The sequence below is a fragment of the Lactuca virosa genome, chromosome 2, assembly GCF_052849685.1.
Source record: "Lactuca virosa cultivar CGN04683 chromosome 2, Lactuca_virosa_CGN04683_v6, whole genome shotgun sequence".
In the NCBI taxonomy this organism is placed as follows: domain Eukaryota; kingdom Viridiplantae; phylum Streptophyta; class Magnoliopsida; order Asterales; family Asteraceae; genus Lactuca; species Lactuca virosa.
Window position 1 is genome coordinate 295901939 of NC_136427.1, and position 20788 is coordinate 295922726.

The window sequence follows — 20788 nt, forward strand, 5'->3', positions numbered from 1 at the left end:
ATCCCAATCTGAAACATGTCACTATGGTCCTTCCAAATTTATACTTCCAACTGTCCACAAGCAGCCAATCTTCTGGTAAACCTTAGACTGTTCTTTAACAGTTGTTTAACAACTTTAGTCGCACCAATTTCTAGTCCTTTTTCCTCTCAATGCCCTAGGCATTTGGAAAATCATAACAAGTGAATATTATAGCATATGTAATCAATCCAATATCCAAAACATGTGGGATTCAACACATGATACTTGACCAGTCTCTTGCTATAATATTTCCATATATATTGAATTTCCTACGATATTCATATATGCCCATGACCAAGTTCTATTAAATCCTTCAATCTAAACTTTTAGATTTGAAATGAAGTATAAGTGACCTCTCCCTTAAATCCTTTTGTAGCGAAACAATTCCCAAACTTTGCAATTTTGCAAATTTGAAAACTTTGTTTCCTATAAATATTATTGCCAATTTGCAACACTTAGCATGACAATTATGCTTCTACTAGCATAACAAGTATAAGTGTCCTCTCCCACTAGCTTTGACATGTACCCAGAAATCAACTAGACTTCCAGAAATCAATAATTTTTTACTTTCTTACTAAACTGCAGATTTCTGATACATAATGCTTCGATAAGTCTTCAACTAGACTTCTCAAGCTCATACACCTTCATTAGATAGCATATGTATATGTTTAAACCATTTCAAAACTTATAGCAATCAGTCCTGAACATTCAAACTATTTCTTGCCATTTCTCACAATTCGAACTATGAAAAGGGATGTCGTAATCATTTTGCGAATTTAAGAATGCAATTATCACAACTGCTAACCATAATGATATTAATAAGATTTAAAATCTACTAGCGAAAGTGTTTCCTCATAATCATTTTCATGAATTAGAGCGAAAACATTTGCTACTTAGATTTTGTGGTGTATGCGTTTCTATCCATGTGAATTTATCAATTCTAACCTATAATCACAAGATAAGGTAGAGGATAAAACTAAAATAAATCTTAGGTTTTTTCTTTCATGGACTGAACTTGATTGTTCTTAATTTCTTACCTTTTGGTAGCACGAGGGCCTACCAATGCTTCCATGTTGTTTAAACAGCTCACTTCCATTTACCAATGTATTATCACTGACCAACATGCTCTGCCTTTTACAGTCAAATGAGAACCATAGAACTCATAAGCATTGCCAACAAAACAAGAAAATACACAGAAAACAAGAATGTGTCAACTTAACACGATACGTTATCAATCTTAGATCGTGTTCTAGTGATAACTAAAAGGTTGATTCTTGACTGACTCCTGAAACTCTTCAAGATCAATAAGACTCCCACTGACTTCTTGACATATAAGTTTCTCTCTCAAGGAGCATTCCTTGACGAGCAAAACGAATATTCAAAAGTTAGTGTGTATTCTGTCAAGAAAACACTTCATTGAACAACTACCAATTTAAAATGTGCCAAAGTAAGAAAACATTATTACTCCATATTTTATGAGGTGTTATAAACCTACTTAGTTGGAAACAAGCTTTAATATACGATTTGTAGTTACTATAGTATGATTCTAAAACTAGATTGGAAAACGAAGTATGACTCATCTCTTGATTAAACAATATCACCAATATCTGATTCCTCTTCTTAGTCATACAAATGCACTAAGATGTCCTTAGAGGATCAATTGTGACACAGTTCCATAATCATTAAGATGATCATAAAACAGGATACCAAAGTACTCTCCTTTCCTTTCAGATTGGAGAAACCTTTATCTTTCTGCCTAATAGATTCTTCATATTCGTTTTGCCACTCTTTGAAACTTTTCAAAGAATCAGAATTACACTTAATATTATAAACATAACCATATTTACTGAACCATGAGTAAATCATGACGAATAGACTTATCGTTCTTTGTGGTGGATCTGACCAGTGCATATCAGAATGTACTAGATCCATTTGTCCTTCACTTTGACTCATATAAAACATGTGATCAATGAATTATTTATAATCTTCCAATGATCAAGATTCTCATACATCACACTATTCAAATTTAATGACTCCAAGTTTCGATACAATTGAAACTTGGGTGATGAGAATTCCTTTTCACTTGGTTAATCATGACATTACCACAAACGATATAATTAAAAAACAATCCACATTTAACGTTGCTAATAATAGAAATATAATCACCAATTTTCATAAATTCCATTGCAAGGAAATGTAAATAAATCAAAACTCACTTTTATTGATAATATGTGGAAATTTTTGTCCTTACAATGCAAATATATGAAAACTATGTTTCTAGATATTTCCTAAGCAATCTATTAATCTATCATAACTCCTATGCAAAAGCTTCCAAAATCTGATCATCAAACCAAGCGACCGAAATCCATCTCTCACGATCAGATTCAACTTACTCTTCTCAATATTCCTTCTTTCTCTTATATCCTGCAAAAACATCAAAATGTGACTATCACATCATGTAGTAAGAATCTATGAATAGGAACTTAATAAAGTAGAGTTAAATAGTGGATGTACCAGAAGTAGAGTCATACGACTTGACTTTACCATCTCTAAGATCTTTTAGGTATTCTGGGCAGCTTCGTATCCAATTCCCCTTCAATTGGCAATAGAAACATGTGGACCTTTTGGGATTAGCACATGGAACTATCTCAGAATTAGCATTTCTCTTTACCATATGGTCAAGCGGTTTGACCTTGGCCGATCCCTTTCCATTGGGAAGAGAAACCTTTTCTGGACTACCGTTGTTGCCATTATCGATGTCCACTGAGTTTTAGGAGACAGATACTTCAAACACATTTGCTTGATTTGTGCACTTAAGCATTTCTGCTTCAGTGCAATTAACATATATGTTAGATCAATTAGGGTCACATCGTGGTCCCTCTCATAGTAGTCTTTTATGAATTGACTATATGATTCAGGAAGCGAAACTAGAACCAAGTCAATAGCTAACTTCCTTGGGAAAACAACGCCTAACATCCCCAATCTGTCAATGTGTGATTTCATTGTTAGAACATGTGCACACACAGACTTTCCATCTTGATGTTTACTTTCCAATAGGGCTTGAGTGACTTCATATTTTTCAGCATGAAGAAAACATGGGTCAGGGAGAATTACTGGAGGAGGTGGAGGAAGTGATGGAGAAGCATGATTTCCAATTCCACCATTGCTTGAAGAAGGGAACATTCTTTCACCTTGATCAACATGTGGAAGATCATCATCAGATTGAGAAGGAAAACCATTTCCAGAAGGACGAGGAAGACCATTGTTGTCTGAACTTGACATATATAAAGGGAGAATAGAGAATTCAAGTTAGTTGATTTTAATCCTTAATTATTAACCCAAAATTTTAAATTAAGGCTAGGATCCATATTTTCGGTTCGAATTCTGAAGAGGGATGCCGTAATCAAATTCGAATCTATTTTAGGTAGGTAAAGCATTTACCAATTTCAATCTTATGAAAATCCTAGATATTTTGAGATTCATTGAACTATTCAATGGCATGTTTAATCTTGATTATGCTCTCACTTGGTGACTGGGATGCCGAGGATCACAAACGAGATGTGAATAACCATGCAAATTAGCTTGGTACTCTCGATGTCATTTATCATCTGAAATTAACGTGCCGGTTAACCACAAACGCTCCATTAATTCAATGATAATTCACGAGACACCCATTGCCAACAATATTAGTCATATATTAGTGTGTCGTTTAACCACACACGCTCCACTAACGACCAATAAGATGCAATGTGCAATTTCATGGGTTAGCATCAAATTCACATTTTTCCTAAAGTAACTAAGAGTGGGATTTTAGAAAATAGTTTAGTTACTTTTTATCATTATACTTTTAATGAGGATTAATTGTCCTATCGAACCCGTTCGACTAACGACCCTCCACCACACAAGAGAGCGGTGGCTAAGAATGGACACCCAATGACAGTCATTTTACAGGCCGCTTCGTTAAAATCCCCTTATAATATGGCTTCGTGAATGAGTCGTACTAGTGATCCGACTGACTTTTCTTATTCGTATAATATATATTAAACTATTAATTATATATATAGTATAAGTTGAATTTTAAACATTTTAAAATTTCAAGGGTTTAATATTTTAATAAATTAAACTTTTAATTTAATTAAATTTAAATCATATATGGATTTATTAATTATCCTATAATTAATCATTTATTTAAATTATTAACAAAATTCATAAAAATATAATTTAGGGTTTACATTTTAAATTTCAAAAATTAAACCTTTTAATTTAAATTTCAAACAACCCTAAAATTAACTTTAATTAATAATCAAATTAATTATTTAGTAACCAATTATGGATATATTAATTATCTTTTAATTAAACAATTAATTAAATTATTAATCACATCCATAAGGATAATTATAATCAAGTAAAATCCACATTATCCAATTCATAATTATCTCCTAACATTTAGGTCATATTTAATTATCTAATATTACCAAAAAACGGATTATGAATTATTTAATAAAAGATAATTACCAAATATTAACCAAATAAATTAAGTTAGGCAAGAAAATCTGAAATCAGGATCTGACGCATAAACTCGCTGAGTTGGAGGACCAACTCGTCGAGTTGCAGTCTAACACGTCGAGTCCGAAGAAACAACTCGACGAGTTTGAAGAACAGAATGACGATTTTGTTTTATCCTCCTTGTTCAAGTTCATATTAGTATCAATTCAATAGAAAACTAATCCTAGGCTCTGATACCACTGATGGGTTTTGAGCATAACATACAATCCTATGTGTGCATGCAAACCTAATTGAAGATCTACATTTTCTCTAATTGAACATATAATAATGAACAACAAAGTATAAACCCTAGATTTATGGATAATAATCAAAAAACACATAATAGGGTTATAATACATACCTTTAAGATTGTTATTGTAAACAATCTTGAATCCTTGCTTGAAAGACCTTTGGTAGCAAGCACCACAAGTGTCGTGCCTCTTAAGGATGAGCATTAGAAACGTCGGAACCGGACCAGAACTGAACCGGAACCGGAACCAGAATTGGTAACAAGGTCCGGTTACCGGTTCTCCATTTTTATGAAAACCGGTCCCGGTTCGACATTTTTTTCGTTTTTTAAAATGCGCATAACTCACTCATATGAAGTCGGATTTAGTTGATTTTTTTCCAACATGTAATTTGGAGTTTGTAATCTATTTTTGACTCTACAAACATGTATTTTGGTTAGATATTGAATCAGACACATACCCCGGAAGAAAAAAATATTGATGCTGCGTTTTTCTATTTCAACACTTTTTTTGTTTTTTTTTTTTTTTTTTGAATTTGTTCCGTTTTTTAAATGTGCATAACTCATTCATATGACGTCGGAATTACTTCATTTTTTTCCAACATGTAATTTGGTGTTTGTACTTCATTTTAGACTGTACAAACACATATTTTGGTTAGATATTGAATTCGCTATAGAGCCCGGAAGACAGCATATCAATGTTGCGAATTTTTTGTTTCAACATTTTTTTTGGAATCTGTCCCGCTTTTAAAATGCGCATAACTCACTCATATGAAGTCGAAATTACTTGATTCTTTTTTCATCATGTAATTTAGTGTTTGTACTTCAATTTAGAGTGTAAAAGTCATAATTTGGTTAAATATTGAATTATTTACAAGCTCCGAAAGATAACATATCGTCTACAACATTTCAACCGGTTCTAATTTGAAAAATAACCGGAAAACCGGGACCGGAACCGGAACCGGCGCTAGAACCGGCGGTCCGGTTCCCGGTTCTTATAATATAAGAAAACCGGTTCCGGTTCCGAACCGGTCCGGTTCTAAAGCTCATCCCTAGCACCTCTAATGGTTCACAAACAAACTCAAGCAGCCAAGGAAAACTATAGAGAAAGAGTAATGGAAGAGAAATTTCAGCTCTTAGGCTCTTGGAGGAGTCATAACCGAAATTTAACCCTAAGGAGGATTTATATAGGTGTTAGGAAGGTATTGGATAAGACAGGTGTATCCAAGATAACCCTAATCCCTTAACTTCCTCCCTAAGGCATCCAAGGCATCCTTAGAACCCCAAGGAAACCCTAGAGAGCATCTAGATTTCGTCCCCTCTACTATAGGGAGGTTCTAGAATTGCCCAATGCTCAATTATTGAACATTGTCGCCTTTAGTCCGTATAGTTTTAATTAATTCCTTTAATCTCAAAATTAATTCCAAATTAATTTCTGGTTAAATATTAGTTAAATAATATGATTTCTAATTAATATATTATTTCCATAATACATTAATAAATCATTTATTTTTATTTCTAATTAATTTATTAACTAAGTGTTAAATTAATAAATCATTCTTCTCTCTCTAAAAGTTATCCTATTCAATTTCCAGGTTTGAAGGCAACCCAAAAGGACTGTGCTACTACGAATTCAAGTATATACCAATTATAGTTATAGGCTTAGACACCTAATCCAACAGAAAGAACATGATTACATGTGGTATAATCGTAAGAATGAGTATGTATGTATGTGCAGATGATAACGATATTGTATATAATACCTAAGAGATGTTAGAAAAGATAGAGATTAATTACTTAATGAGTTAAGTACCAAATGAGTAGTAGAAGGTCTCTCAATGAGATAAAGAGATAGAGTTTCCACGAGACAAGTATTATGTAAGACTATGGTGAGACCATATGTAACATCCCGAAATTCAGGTACAACTATTTAGCCCTTCTTTTATTCAAAGTGTCAAGTTAAGCCCTTAAGAGGAATTGGTAGCAAATGAGTACGTTGGGCGTACTCAAGAGTACGAGGCGCGTACTCATGCGCTTATTTTGGACGCGGACTCGCCTGAGTACGCTGGGCGTACTCAGGGTTACGCTGGGCGTAATGTGTCCAGGTGCAAACCCTAATTTCAGACTTGTGCCCTATATATTGGATGCTAAGGCTCATTTCTCAGCCTCCCTAGCAGTGAGTAAAACCCTAAGAGAGAACTTCCCATCGTCCTTAGTGAGTATGTGTGATTTTGGAGCTAAAAGTGCCTTGGGGTGTTAGTGAAGAAGAAGGAGAGGAGCTTGTGGAGGCTAGAGCTTGAAGTGCAAGTTTGGATCTGAGATCTACAGAGGAAGGAGCTGCTTTTAGAGGTATAAAGTTCAAAGCTTTCCTCTTCTTTTGGTTTGTTGTTGCATGGGCCATTTCTAGGGTTAAAAGTCCCAAAGGTGGAGACTTTATGAGTGTAAGGTGCTCCATGGTCCAAGATCTGTCCCCTTTCAGTGATATTTATGTTTTAGATCCATAAATTTTCTATCTTGGTCGTTGATATGAGGACATGCTAGAGTTTTGAGCTTTCTAGGGCTAGAAGTGGTATATTTTGGGTGTTAGTGACTTGTTCAGCCATGCAAAGGCTTAAAGTTATCGACTTTATGGATTAAGAGGCTTAGAAACGGTCAGATCTAAAAGTTGGACGAGAGTCTTAACTGATTAAGACCTCAAGAGCTAAGGGACTGAAACTGAGAGTTACGCGGGGCGTAATCTCAATACGCGCAGCGTAAGGGGTCGCGCACCCCGTTTCTACGAGGACGCCGGGTACGCCCAGCGTACGTGTTTGGTACGCGCAGCGTAACCCGGAGGGTTGACTTTTGTTGACGTTTAGGGTTTGGTCAACTTTAGGGCCTTTGAGCCATGGGAGGGGTAAAATGGTCTTTTAACCTTCTGAGAGTACTAAGAGGAGGAATAGTCTAGCCTTGAGAGATGTATTGATTGAGAGTATTTATTTTACATGATTAGGCGGAGGCTAGACCTGATTTTACAGAGTTCGAGCTTTACCGAGTTACCCGAGGTGAGTCTTCTCACTATACTTTACCTAGAGTGGTAACAGAGTTATGTGACAGAGTTATTGTATGATATCTATGTGATTTGTGGCACGACATTATTTCTATGTGATTTATGCTGTGTGTATACCAGAGTTAGGACCGGAAGGTCCAAAGAGCTAGGACCAGAGGGTCCACAGAGTTAGGGCCCAAGGGCCCACAGAGTTATAGCCTCGAGTGGCTAATGTGTGTTATGTTTTATAGTTATGTGCCAGTGTATTTGTATGCTATTTATGTGTTGAGATTTATTGTGATAAGTGATATGCATGATCCAGAGTTATCAGAGTTAGGACCTTTGGGTCCATAGAGTTAGGGCTAGAGAGCCCACAGAGAGTTGGGACTGGAGGGTCCCACTGAGACACACTGACCAGAGGGTCAGCAGAGTCATAGCCTCGAGTGGCTAATATGTGTTAGAGTGGTATTTTGGGGAACTCACTAAGCTTTATGCTTACGGTGTTATCTGTTATGTGTTTCAGGTACCAGTGGTGATCGCGGGAAGGCGCCGGCATGATCTGTACACACACCCGCAGAGTTTATTATGATTTGATCTTGGGATTTGTAGTGAGATAAAATTGATACATTGTTTTTGAAAGCAATTGTGGATGAATTTATATGGTTTTTAAAAAGTGAAAAATTGTTATGAAAATTTGGGTGTTACAAGTTGGTATCGAGCCTTGGTTTGAGGGATTCGGATACATCTTCGGGCGTATCTGAACTCAAAATGAGGATTTAAGAGAAATTTTGATGACTAAACAATTTTAAAAGAGTAAAAAGAGTTTTGAGACAAACAGAGCAGAGCCGTGTGTACGATCAGCCAGCGCCCGAACGGTGAATTCCCAAAATACCCTTGCAATTAGTGTTATGAGATATTATGTTATGATATGCGATGAGTTATGCTATGCATGCTAGAGTAGACTAGGTATTCTTATTAGGACTAGAGTGGCCTGATATGTGATGCCTTAGTCTAGGAGTTTTGCTGCTAGGGATACTTGAGAGTGTTTAGATAGCAGCGAGGAGTTATGAGAGAGCTGCTAGTGAGTAGCATATGGTTAAAGAGAGTAGAGTACTTGGGACTTGGGATCCAAGGAGGAGGACTTAGAGTGAATACTGATGCGGTGTGGACGGTAGTATAGGGCCCGTACTACTGAAGACACCGGAGCAGCGCGCACCCTAAGTAAGAATCCATTGGGTACTCAGGAACAAGTAGGGTTGAGTTATCGAGTGCGAGTATACTCGATCGAGTCTCTGGTATCTTCATATTGTGTTTCAGAGACATCATGGTTGGAACACCGCACACGCCGGAGGGCAGCGGTAGTAGCGATGAAGAGATTCGCAGTATGATTTTGACGAAATGACCGTGGCGATCCGGAGGATTGTGAGTAGCGGATCGAGGGGTGATGTCATGGTTCGAGTACCATGATTAGTAGCAGATCGAGAGGTGATGTCATGGTTCGAGTACCATGATTGGTGGCAAAATGAGAGGTGATGTCATGGTTTGAGTACCATGATTAGTAGCAGATCGAGAGGTGATGTCATGGTTCGAGTACCATGATTGGTGACAGATCGAGAGGTGATGTCATGGTTGGAGTACCATGATTAGTAGCAGATCGAGAGGTGATGTCATGGTTCGAGTACCATGATTGGTGACAGGTCGAGAAGTGATGTCATGGTTCGGGTACCATGATTGGTAGCAGATCAAGAGGTGATGTCATGGTTCGAGTACCATGATTGGTGGCAGATCGAGGGGTGATTTTGTGGTTCGAGTACCATGAATTGAGGCGGGTTGAGAAGAGAGGACATGGTTCGAGTACCATGAAATGTGGCGGTGAGTGCTTCTGGTTTTGCCGGTTATTCCGCAGCGATTATCTAGACCAAGGTCGGATGTGAAGGAGTATGGGCCCAGAAGGCCAGGAAGAACGAGTTTTAGTGGAGCATCCCATGATAGGGAAACCGAGTTAGCTCCAAGGGATTGTTGGTGATATGCCATTCGAGTCGCAAGAATCAGAGTAGAGTAGGGACGGTGCGTTATGGAGGGATACGGTCTGAGCTGGAGAGCCGGCCGATAGTAGATATGTCACTTCCCGTGACCCGAGTGGTGCTATTTCCGTTTCTTGTGGGGGGCGTAAGAGGTGTTGAGATTTCGGTTTCTGAGTTGGAGTGAACCCTGTGGGATCGCACTGATGGTGACTTTTCAATCAGAGTATCCGGCAGTAGGTCTTCCGCGAGGGAGTGATATAGTTTGAGCAGGTTGACAGTGGAGACTGAAATGGTCAAGGATCAGGATGCACCCTAATTGAGTATAATAGGGCAGGTGTTAGGTGCGGTATTGGGCGATCAAGAAGGGTATATCAGGGCAGTGACTCCTATTATTTCTGAGAGGTATAAGGGGTGGAAATGTGGTTTCGGCTCTTGTGATAAGGAGCATGTTGGAACGTTGGGCAAGAAGTCAAGGATGAGGAGTATGATGGTTCATTATTTCCAGATCCAGAGTTAGTGTTAACACGGGACAGTTGGGAGGTCCGGTGAGAGTATAGTGTGAGGTCCTGAATGACTAGAGGTAGTCACGATGGTAAGTTCTGAAGGTTGCATACGAGACCTTGGTATCTGGAGTTGTTTGATCCTTGTCAGAGAAATCATCAAGCGTTGCATAGCACCTTGCGGAATTAGGTGCGATGTTACTGGTGGAGACAGCATGAGGGATAGAGTGTTGGTGCACCAATTGGTGGTGGTTCGAACCCTAAGCGGGGAAGAACCGAGTATTTGAATTCAGGAATCTGCACCTGCTGCTAGAGTTACCGAGGTTCGGCCAGCGAAGGTCGAGGCACCGAAGGCTCGCGGGAGAGTTTTACAGTTGACAGCGAAGGAGTTCCGCGCATCGCCCGATGTTGTGGCTGGTACTTTTTGTGGGTTCCGTACCTGTTTTGGTGATAATTGACTCGGGAGCGAGTCGATCATTTGTGTCAATAACGTTTGGTCGGCACCTCAGTAGCCGACGAGAGGCGTGAGTCGACCTCTACGAGTTTCCATAGCGGACGAGCAAGCGAAGTATGTTATGAATGTGAGTCGAGGATGTGTACTCGAGATCTTCGGTGTTGAGTCCCCGATAGATCTGGTTCCGATATCGATGGGGGACGTGAGTGTCATAGTGGGCATGGTTGGGTTAAGCCGATTTGGGGTTGTCATAGACTGCGAGCGACAGTTGGTGACGATACGAGACCCCAGTGGGGGAGTACTTACGGTGTACAACGAGGGTAACCGATGTGGGTCGGCGTTTTGTTCAACCGCCAGAGCGAGACAGAGTTTTCAGCAAGGCTGCAGCGGGTATGTGTCCTATGTGATGGACACACGAGAGGCCGCTGGGAGGCCAAGTTCGATGGATGACGTTCCGATAGTGCGAGAGTCCCCGGATGTTTTTCCCGAGGAGTTGCCGGGTGTGCCTCCCGAGAGGCAAGTAGAGTTTCGCATCGAGTTGGTTCCGGGGGCAGCGCCTATTGCCAAGGCGCCTTATCGCCTTGCGCCGCCAGAGACGCAATAGTTATCCTCGCAGCTTCAGGAGCTACTAGGGAAGGGTGTTGTGATGTTACGGGAAGCCGTAGTACTCACTAGTCAAAGAGAGGTTGTTGTGATACTATGGGGAGCTGTAGTACTCACTAGTCAGAGAGAGGTTGTTGTGATACTATGGGGAGCCGTAGTACTCACTAGTCAGAGAGAGGTTGTTGTGATACTATGGGGAGCCGTAGTACTCACTAGTCAGAGAGAGGTTGTTGTGATACTATGGGGAGCCGTAGTACTCACTAGTCAGAGAGAGGTTGTTGTGATACTATGGGGAGCCGTAGTACTCACTAGTCAGAGAGAGGTTGTTGTGATACTACGGGGAGCCGTAGTACTCACTAGTCATAGAGAGGTTGTTGTGATACTATGGGGAGCCGTAGTACTCACTAGTCAGTAGGAGGTTGTGGTGATGTTATGGGGAGCCGTAATACGCACTAATTAGCGAGAGGTTGTTATGAGGAAGCCTTCTTGATCTGAGCATGACACAGGAGGGTTTTAGGCTTGAAAAGCCCTACGCATGAGTTTTGGGAGCCTGGTGGTCGGACCAGGGGTGAGACCGGGGTCTCCTCAATGATTGGGAATCATTACATTCTGAGTAAGTGTGGACATCCAATCCGAAGGGATTGGATAAGTAAAGTACACATGGGTTGCGGGTCCCCAAGCTATGAGTTGAATGAGTCGTTGGAACGAGCGATTCCAACTACGGGCGGACCAAACTCTTGAGTTGAGTTGAGTCCTGGTGATGTGTTGTACAGACCGGACCGAAGGGTCCAACGATATAGACCGTACCGAAGGGTCCAACGATGAGTATCAGATGATAGAGGTCGGGGTTGAGTCGATCTCCAGTTGGGTACGAGGTTGCATTTCAGTACCACCTACCACCCACAGATAGACGGGCAGAGCGGGCGGACGATTCGGACGCTCGAGGACATGCTTCGGGCATGTGTATTGGACTTCGGAGGAAGTTGGGACACGTATTTACCCTTGGTTGAGTTTTCCTATAACAACAGCCATCATTTGAGCATCAGTATGCCACCCTTTGAGCTGTTGTATGGAAGGAGGCGTCGGACTCCCATTTGTTGGGGTGAGGTCGGGCAACGTGTGATGGGTAGTACAGAGATAGTACTTCAGACGACTGAGCAGATTCAGCGGGTCAGACAGAGGTTGTTGAACCACTCAGAGTCGCCAGAAGAGTTATGCGGATAGGCGACGATCCGAGCTTGAGTTCCAGGTTGGTGATTTAGTACTCCTGAAGGTATCTCCTTGGAAGGGGGTGATCCGATTCAGGAAGAGGGGTAAGTTGGGACCTCGGTATATTGGTCCTTTCAGGGTGACTGCCAGGGTGGGCAGGGTAGCGTATCGTTTGGAGCTACCTACGGAGTTGAGCCAGATTCACGATACCTTCCACGTGTCTCAGTTGAGGAAGTGTATCGCTGATGAGTCGGCAGTGGTTCCGTTAGAGGACATTCAGGTGGATGCGAGCCTGAATTATGTTGAGAGACTGGTTGCGATTGTGGATCGAAGGATCAAGACTTTGAGAAACAAGGAGGTGCCATTGGTTCAAGTCCAGTGGCAACATCGGAAGGGTTCTGAAATGACCTGGGAGCCGGAGTTAGAGATGCGCGAGCAGTATCCAGAGTTATTTGTTGAGTGAGACTTCGAGGGCGAAGTCTAGTTCTAGTGGGGGAGAATTGTAACATCCCGAAATTCAGGTACAACTATTTAGCCCTTCTTTTATTCAAAGTGTCAAGTTAAGCCCTTAAGAGGAATTGGTAGCAAATGAGTACGCTGGGCGTACTCAAGAGTACGAGGCGCGTACTCATGCGCTTATTTTGGACGCGGACTCGCCTGAGTACGCTGGGCGTACTCGGGGTTACGTTGGGCGTAATGTGTCCAGGTGCAAACCCTAATTTCAGACTTGTGCCCTATATATTGGATGCTAAGGCTCATTTCTCAGCCTCCCTAGCAGTGAGTAAAACCCTAAGAGAGAACTTCCCATCGTCCTTAGTGAGTATGTGTGATTTTGGAGCTAAAAGTGCCTTGGGGTGTTAGTGAAGAAGAATGAGAGGAGCTTGTGGAGGCTAGAGCTTGAAGTGCAAGTTTGGATCTGAGATCTACAGAGGAAGGAGCTGCTTTTAGAGGTATAAAGTTCAAAGCTTTCCTCTTCTTTTGGTTTGTTGTTGCATGGGCCATTTCTAGGGTTAAAAGTCCCAAAGGTGGAGACTTTATGAGTGTAAGGTGCTCCATGGTCCAAGATCTGTCCCCTTTCAGTGATATTTATGTTTTAGATCCATAAAGTTTCTATCTTGGTCGTTGATATGAGGACATGCTAGAGTTTTGAGCTTTCTAGGGCTAGAAGTGGTATATTTTGGGTGTTAGTGACTTGTTCAGCCATGCAAAGGCTTAAAGTTATCGACTTTATGGATTAAGAGGCTTAGAAACGGTCAGATCTAAAAGTTGGACGAGAGTCTTAACTGATTAAGACCTCAAGAGCTAAGGGACTGAAACTGAGAGTTACGCGGGGCGTAATCTCAGTACGCGCAGCGTAAGGGGTCGCGCACCCCGTCTCTACGAGGACGCCGGGTACGCCCAGCGTACGTGTTTGGTACGCGCAGCGTAACCCGGAGGGTTGACTTTTGTTGACGTTTAGGGTTTGGTCAACTTTAGGGCCTTTGAGCCATGGGAGGGGTAAAATGGTCTTTTACCCTTCTGAGAGTACTAAGAGGAGGAATAGTCTAGCCTTGAGAGATGTATTGATTGAGAGTATTTATTTTACATGATTAGGCGGAGGCTAGACCTGATTTTACAGAGTTCGAGCTTTACCGAGTTACCCGAGGTGAGTCTTCTCACTATACTTTACCTAGAGTGGTAACAGAGTTATGTGACAGAGTTATTGTATGATATCTATGTGATTTGTGGCACGACATTATTTCTATGTGATTTATGCTGTGTGTATACCAGAGTTAGGACCGGAAGGTCCAAAGAGCTAGGACCAGAGGGTCCACAGAGTTAGGGCCCAAGGGCCCACAGAGTTATAGCCTCGAGTGGCTAATGTGTGTTATGTTTTATAGTTATGTGCCAGTGTATTTGTATGCTATTTATGTGTTGAGATTTATTGTGATAAGTGATATGCATGATCCAGAGTTATCAGAGTTAGGACCTTTGGGTCCATAGAGTTAGGGCTAGAGAGCCCACAGAGAGTTGGGACTGGAGGGTCCCACTGAGACACACTGACCAGAGGGTCAGCAGAGTCATAGCCTCGAGTGGCTAATATGTGTTAGAGTGGTATTTTGGGGAACTCACTAAGCTTTATGCTTACGGTGTTATGTGTTATGTGTTTCAGGTACCAGTGGTGATCGCGGGAAGGCGCCGGCATGATCTGTACACACACCCGCAGAGTTTATTATGATTTGATCTTGGGATTTGTAGTGAGATAAAATTGATACATTGTTTTTGAAAGCAATTGTGGATGAATTTATATGGTTTTTAAAAAGTGAAAAATTGTTATGAAAATTTGGGTGTTACACCATAGCAAGTGTTGAGAAAGATTTTGAGAAGAGTAAGATGATTTCCTTCATGAATAAGATTATGATTCCTTTGGGAATATAAATAGATGATTCACGTGGGAATGAGATTGTGTATGATTAGAGAAGATAGAGGAAAGATTTTTTGAGTGGAACAAGATAAAAGGGTTCTTCTAAAGAACTTTGATATAATTCATGGGGGATTAAGAGTAAGGATCTGTGATGGATTCAAGAGAACAAGAAAGAATGTTAAGGGATCTTAGTGAGGAGACTAAGTCCGGATGAATGTACCTAGTAACATTAGAGTTATGTTGTCCCCTACTTGATATATGAAGCTATCATGCGTAATCGAACCATTTGGGTCTAGATGAGAATATAATGTTGAGGAATGAGAAGTTGAGAATAGAGAGATGGAGTGTAAGTAGAGTATGAGACATGCATGCTAAGAGTAGGAGATGTGATAAGAGCTGAGTGAGAATATGAGAAGGGCATGTATATAGTATGGAAGAACCGAAAGGGTATGAGATGAGATAGAGTATGGGGCCAGAGAAAATAGAAGAATAGAGCATGAGAAGGATATGAGATTAGATAATAAGAGATGAAGATATAGTATATGTAGAATATGAGTGAGCTTAAGAAGAAGCTAAGAAAGAGTATAAGATGAGAAGGCAAGATTATAGAAGAAGAGTAGAAGATAGAGGAATGGATGAGATTAGTAGAAAAGATGAGATCAAAAGAGTATGTAAAGAGAAAGAATAGCAAAGTATGCTATGAGAAGAAGAGACGAGATTACATAGTATGAGAAATATGAGATAAAAAAGCTTGAATATTTGAAGAAAAAAGAGTTAGAAGAAGAGCAGAGTAACATGAAAATAGATATAATATAACTCACCATACCACATGTCTGATGTTGTAGATATTATTCATGTTTTGCAGGTTCAAGTAGCAGTTGTGAAACAAAAGAAGGTGGGAGCACAAGGACAAGAAATAGATAGTAGATTGTTATTTTAGTTTTATTTCCTTATAACTTATGTAAAAAGATAGATTTTATTGTAAACCCGAATATTGAATTGGATGTAAAATGTTTTATTTTTAGGAGTTAACATAATTCCGCAAAAATTTTAGAAATAACTCTAATAATCCCTAGATAGTTAGATGTAGAAAGTTCAGGTTGTTACATGCTCCATTCTTGAGGGAGATCTGCGTGTGTTAACATAAGGGAGAGAAACTACTAAAACGATAAATATGCCCTCGCATGTGACCAACTTAAATGGAGCAAGATAACGACAGATATTTGAGGACCAAATTTGAATAGAAGTTTTAATTTTAGACTAGTTGTACGCAAAAAAATAAAATTAAACTTAAATTGCACTTTTTGATATACTATAGATACCAAATTTACAATTTACTCTAATAATTTTATTCAACATATAAGGATAGAATTGATTTAATATCCAATAAATCTTGAGTGATTTGTATATTGATATTTATACTAAATACAAGATTACAAGATAACAATAATTCAAATACAACAATATGCTTATCAACTAGGAGTAGTCAACTTAATCAATCTTATCATTTATACCCCCCGTCAAGCTAAAGGGTGGTGGTGGACCAACACATAGCTTGGATTTGAAGTGCTCAAATAAAGGTCGTGGAAGACTTTTGGTAAAAAGATCTGCTACCATATGCGTAGTTGGAATAAAACAAGTACATAGCTTGTCGGAGGTGACCAACTCTCGCACAAAATGATAATCAATATCAATATGTTTAGCACGCTTATGAGCAACACGATTTTGACTAAGAAATATGGCACTGTTGTTATCAGAGTATACACATGGCTTAGGAGAGTTTGGAATATGAAGTTCGTGTAGAAGATGAGTAATCCAAATGAGTTTTGAAGTCGTGTTTGCCATAGCCCTATATTCTGATTGACAACTCGAACGAGACATAGTTGGTTGCTTCTTTTCACTCCACAGGACAAGGTTCCCATCAAGAAAGATAGAATAGCCATAGGTGGAACATCATGTCTCAATGCAACGGGCCCAGTCAGCATCCGAATAGGCAATGAGAGGAATAATGGAAGATCGTTGGTAATGAAGACCAAATGATAAGGTTCCCTTCACATATCAGAGAATGCACTGGACTTCCTGAAAGAGTGTTGTGGTGGGCGCATGCAGGAACTGACTGACTTGATTTATTGTGTAGGATAAGTCAGGACGAGTGATAGTGAGATATTGTAGAGCACCTACTAAAGAATGATAGAGAGTTTGGTCAAGAAATGGGTGACCATGACTACTTAACGCCTCTGAGGTAGATAGAGGAGTATATATTGGTTTTCCATTCACTAAACTGGCTCTAGATAGAATATCTAAGGCATATTTAGATTGAGTGAGAAACAATGAGGCATATTTAGATTGAGTGAGAAACAATCCATTTGAGGTGTAAAAAACCTCTAGTCCCAAGAAGTAACTGAGTTTGCCAAGATCCTTAATGGCAAATTCTTGATGTAATCTATCAATAAACGTTGCAATAACTGCCTGATTATTTCCTGTTAAGATTATGTCATCGACATAAACAAGAAGAAAGAGAATGTTGGGGCCTCGTTTAAACATGAATAGAGAAGGATTAGCACGGCTGCAAGTGAAACCAACTTGTAACAGGAAGGAACTAAGGCATTGAAACCAAGCTCTTGGAGAGTGTTTCAAGCCATAAAGAGCCTTTTTATGGCGACACACATGATTTGGAAAATATGGATCAATGAAACTAGGAGGCTGTTCCATGAAAACTGTTTCATTGAGGTGTCGGTTAAGAAACGCGTTGTTCACATCAAGTTGATGTAAAGTCCAGTGTTGATGAACTTCACGAGAAAGAATGAAATACACTATAGACTCTTTCACAACGGGGCTGAAGGTTTGAGAGTAATCGAGACCTGGTATTTAAGTGAAGCCTTGGGCGACTAATCGTGCTTTGTATCGATCTATAGAACCACCATATCGAAATTTTGTGCAAAAAACCCATTTTGATCCAACAATGTCGGATGTAGTTGGTCTAGGAACTAATTCCCAAGTTTCATTATTTTAAAGAGCTTGTATCTCAGCATGCATGGCGTCAAGCCATTTGGAAGTTTTGGAGGTTGTTGTGAAGCCCTTGGGGTCTTTATGAGACAGTAATGTCATGTGTAAGGCACTTGATGTTATAGTTGTGAGATCTAAGAACCGAAGACGTTTGGAGATACCAACCTTTCCTCGTGTAATCATGAGATGTGTCGGGGAAGCATAAGGAGACGAGTCCGGGACAGTAGAGGGATGAGATGTCGGTGAATGAGAGATGGTTTCAGAGTGCGACGGAGATCTTGGAAGTGTCTCATCAAATTTAGCATGTCGAGTAGTGTAGATCTTGGAAGTAGCCATATAAAGACACCAGTATCCTTTGTATTGGGTGCTATATCCAATAAAATACAAGGAATGCTTCGTGGAGCAAGTTTGTGATCGGAATAGTTCCTTAAACAAGGGAAGACCCGACATCCCAAAGGCGCGAAAAACGTGAAAATTTGGCTGAGTGTGAAAGAGAAGCTCGAATGGAGACTTGTTGTCTAGCACGGGGAAAGGCAGTCGATTAATAATGTATACACCATAATTAAAAGCATCAACCCATAAAGAGGCAGGTGCACTTGCATTATATAACATGGCAAGGCCAATTTCGGTGATATGTCGGTGTTTACGCTCAACACGCCCATTTTATTCGGGTGTGTAAGGACATGAAACACGATGATGAGTACCATTTTCAACAAATAGGGTCTTGATTTGGTTGTTTGAGAATTCAGTGCCACCATCACTTTGGAAAAACTTAACTTTGCACAAAAACTGAGTTTGAACAAATGCCAAAAAATTGTTGCGAAATCAGATTTGTGCTTCAAAGGATAAAACCAAGTAAACCGGGAGAAATCATCAATAAAAATAGCATAATACATATAACCATCAGTAGATAAATTTGGTGCAGGACCCCATAAATCACAATGAATCATGTCCAACATATGCAAATATCGTTTTTTCATTTAAAGGAAACGGAAGCTTATGACTTTTGGAAATCTCACAAGATGAGCAAAGACCAAGTTTAGGTAAAAGAGAAGTAACAAACAAATGACCATGTTTATGTAATAAATAAATAGTTGAAAATGAAACATGTCCTAGACGACTATGCCAAAGCTCATAAGATGCCTTCAATCGAGTTGAATTTAGTTGAGCAACCAAAACTTTATGACCATGCTCAAGCACATAGAGTCCATTGTCAACCCTGCCCTTTGCTTGCACTTCCTTTGTGAGTCTTTTCTGAATAGAAAAATTTTCATTAGAGAATAACACATCAACAGGAGAATCGGATGTTAATTTACATATAGAAAGAAGATTCTTGGTGAGTTTTGGAACTACAAGAACATCTGCTAGATTAATATCCTTTGTAAGGGATGCATTACCAATTCGTGAAATATTTAGAATATTACCATTTCCAAAGGCAACATGTTCATTCCCATTGTATGGAGTGGAGGTGGTAAGATTAAAAGCTAATGGTGTCATATGCGCAGAGGCGCCAGAATCAACATACCAATCGGAAGAGTTGTCATGAACATTACATTGAAGTGAAGGCATGGGCTAAGTTGCCATCAACGGTAGGGTTGCGAGATTCAAAAGTATAAAGATCTGGGCATTGGGAGGCATAATGCCCGTCTTTCTGACAGAGGTGGCAATATGGAGGGCGACGACCACACCCCCGTCCACCAGAACAACCATCGCGACTGCCACGAGAGAAAGATCACAAAGAAAAAGTGCCATGAACGGAACGAAGAAAAAGTTCATGTCCTTCAGCCTATAAAAGAAGATCACAAAAGGGAGGTCTCGATTTGACAGCCTTGTGTGCTGTAGAAAATGTCTCAAAAAAGGGGCTGGGACCACAGAGGAACCAGTGAGATTTATCAGATTCTTCCATTGGTTGGCCTATTGCTGCAAGCTGATCACAAAGTAACTTAAATTTTTTACCATAATCATAAACAGAAGATGAACCTTTCTGAAGTTGCCTTAAGGAGTCTTTGAGGTTTTGCATTCTTTCAACTGAATCATAGTTATAGGCCGACTCTAGTGTAGTCTAGACTTCTCGAGCTGTTGGGAGGCCTAAATTTTTTGCCATAACCTCTTTGGTGAGAGAGGCCTGAAGGATAAGGAGGGCCCGCTGATTTGCTTCGTCCCAAACTGTTACTAGGGGGTTGGGAGATTGCTTATCTTTAATCAGAATCGTCTCAGAAGGACGAAGAGAAGCACTAGTAACATGAGAAAATAGGTTCTGGTATTTAAGAAGATGGACAATCTGATTTTTCCATAAGAGATAATTGGATGAAGAAAGCTTAATGGTAAGCATATGCAAGATAGTGTTGAGGGGGAGAGTACCATCAGTGGAGGTGCTGATGTTTGCCATTGGGATCGGAAATAATGAATGAAGAAAAAAAGAATGGCAGGGTCGGCTGTAGAAAAGATTGAGAGGATCGAAAGATGGGTGATACCATATAAGGATAAAATCAATTTAATCTCCAATAAATAATCTAGAGTGATTTTGTATATTGATATTTATAATGAATACAAGATTAAAAGATAACAACAATCAAATTCAACAATATGCCTAGCAACTAGGAGTCAAATTAAAGCCATCAAATTAATAACTTAATTAGAAAAATATAGTTCAATACATATCGATTGAAGGCAAACGAGCAACAAGCTGTGTTGCTAGCACTTTCAGGATGACAAAACCAATTCTTTTGAAAACAACATTTGTGAATATA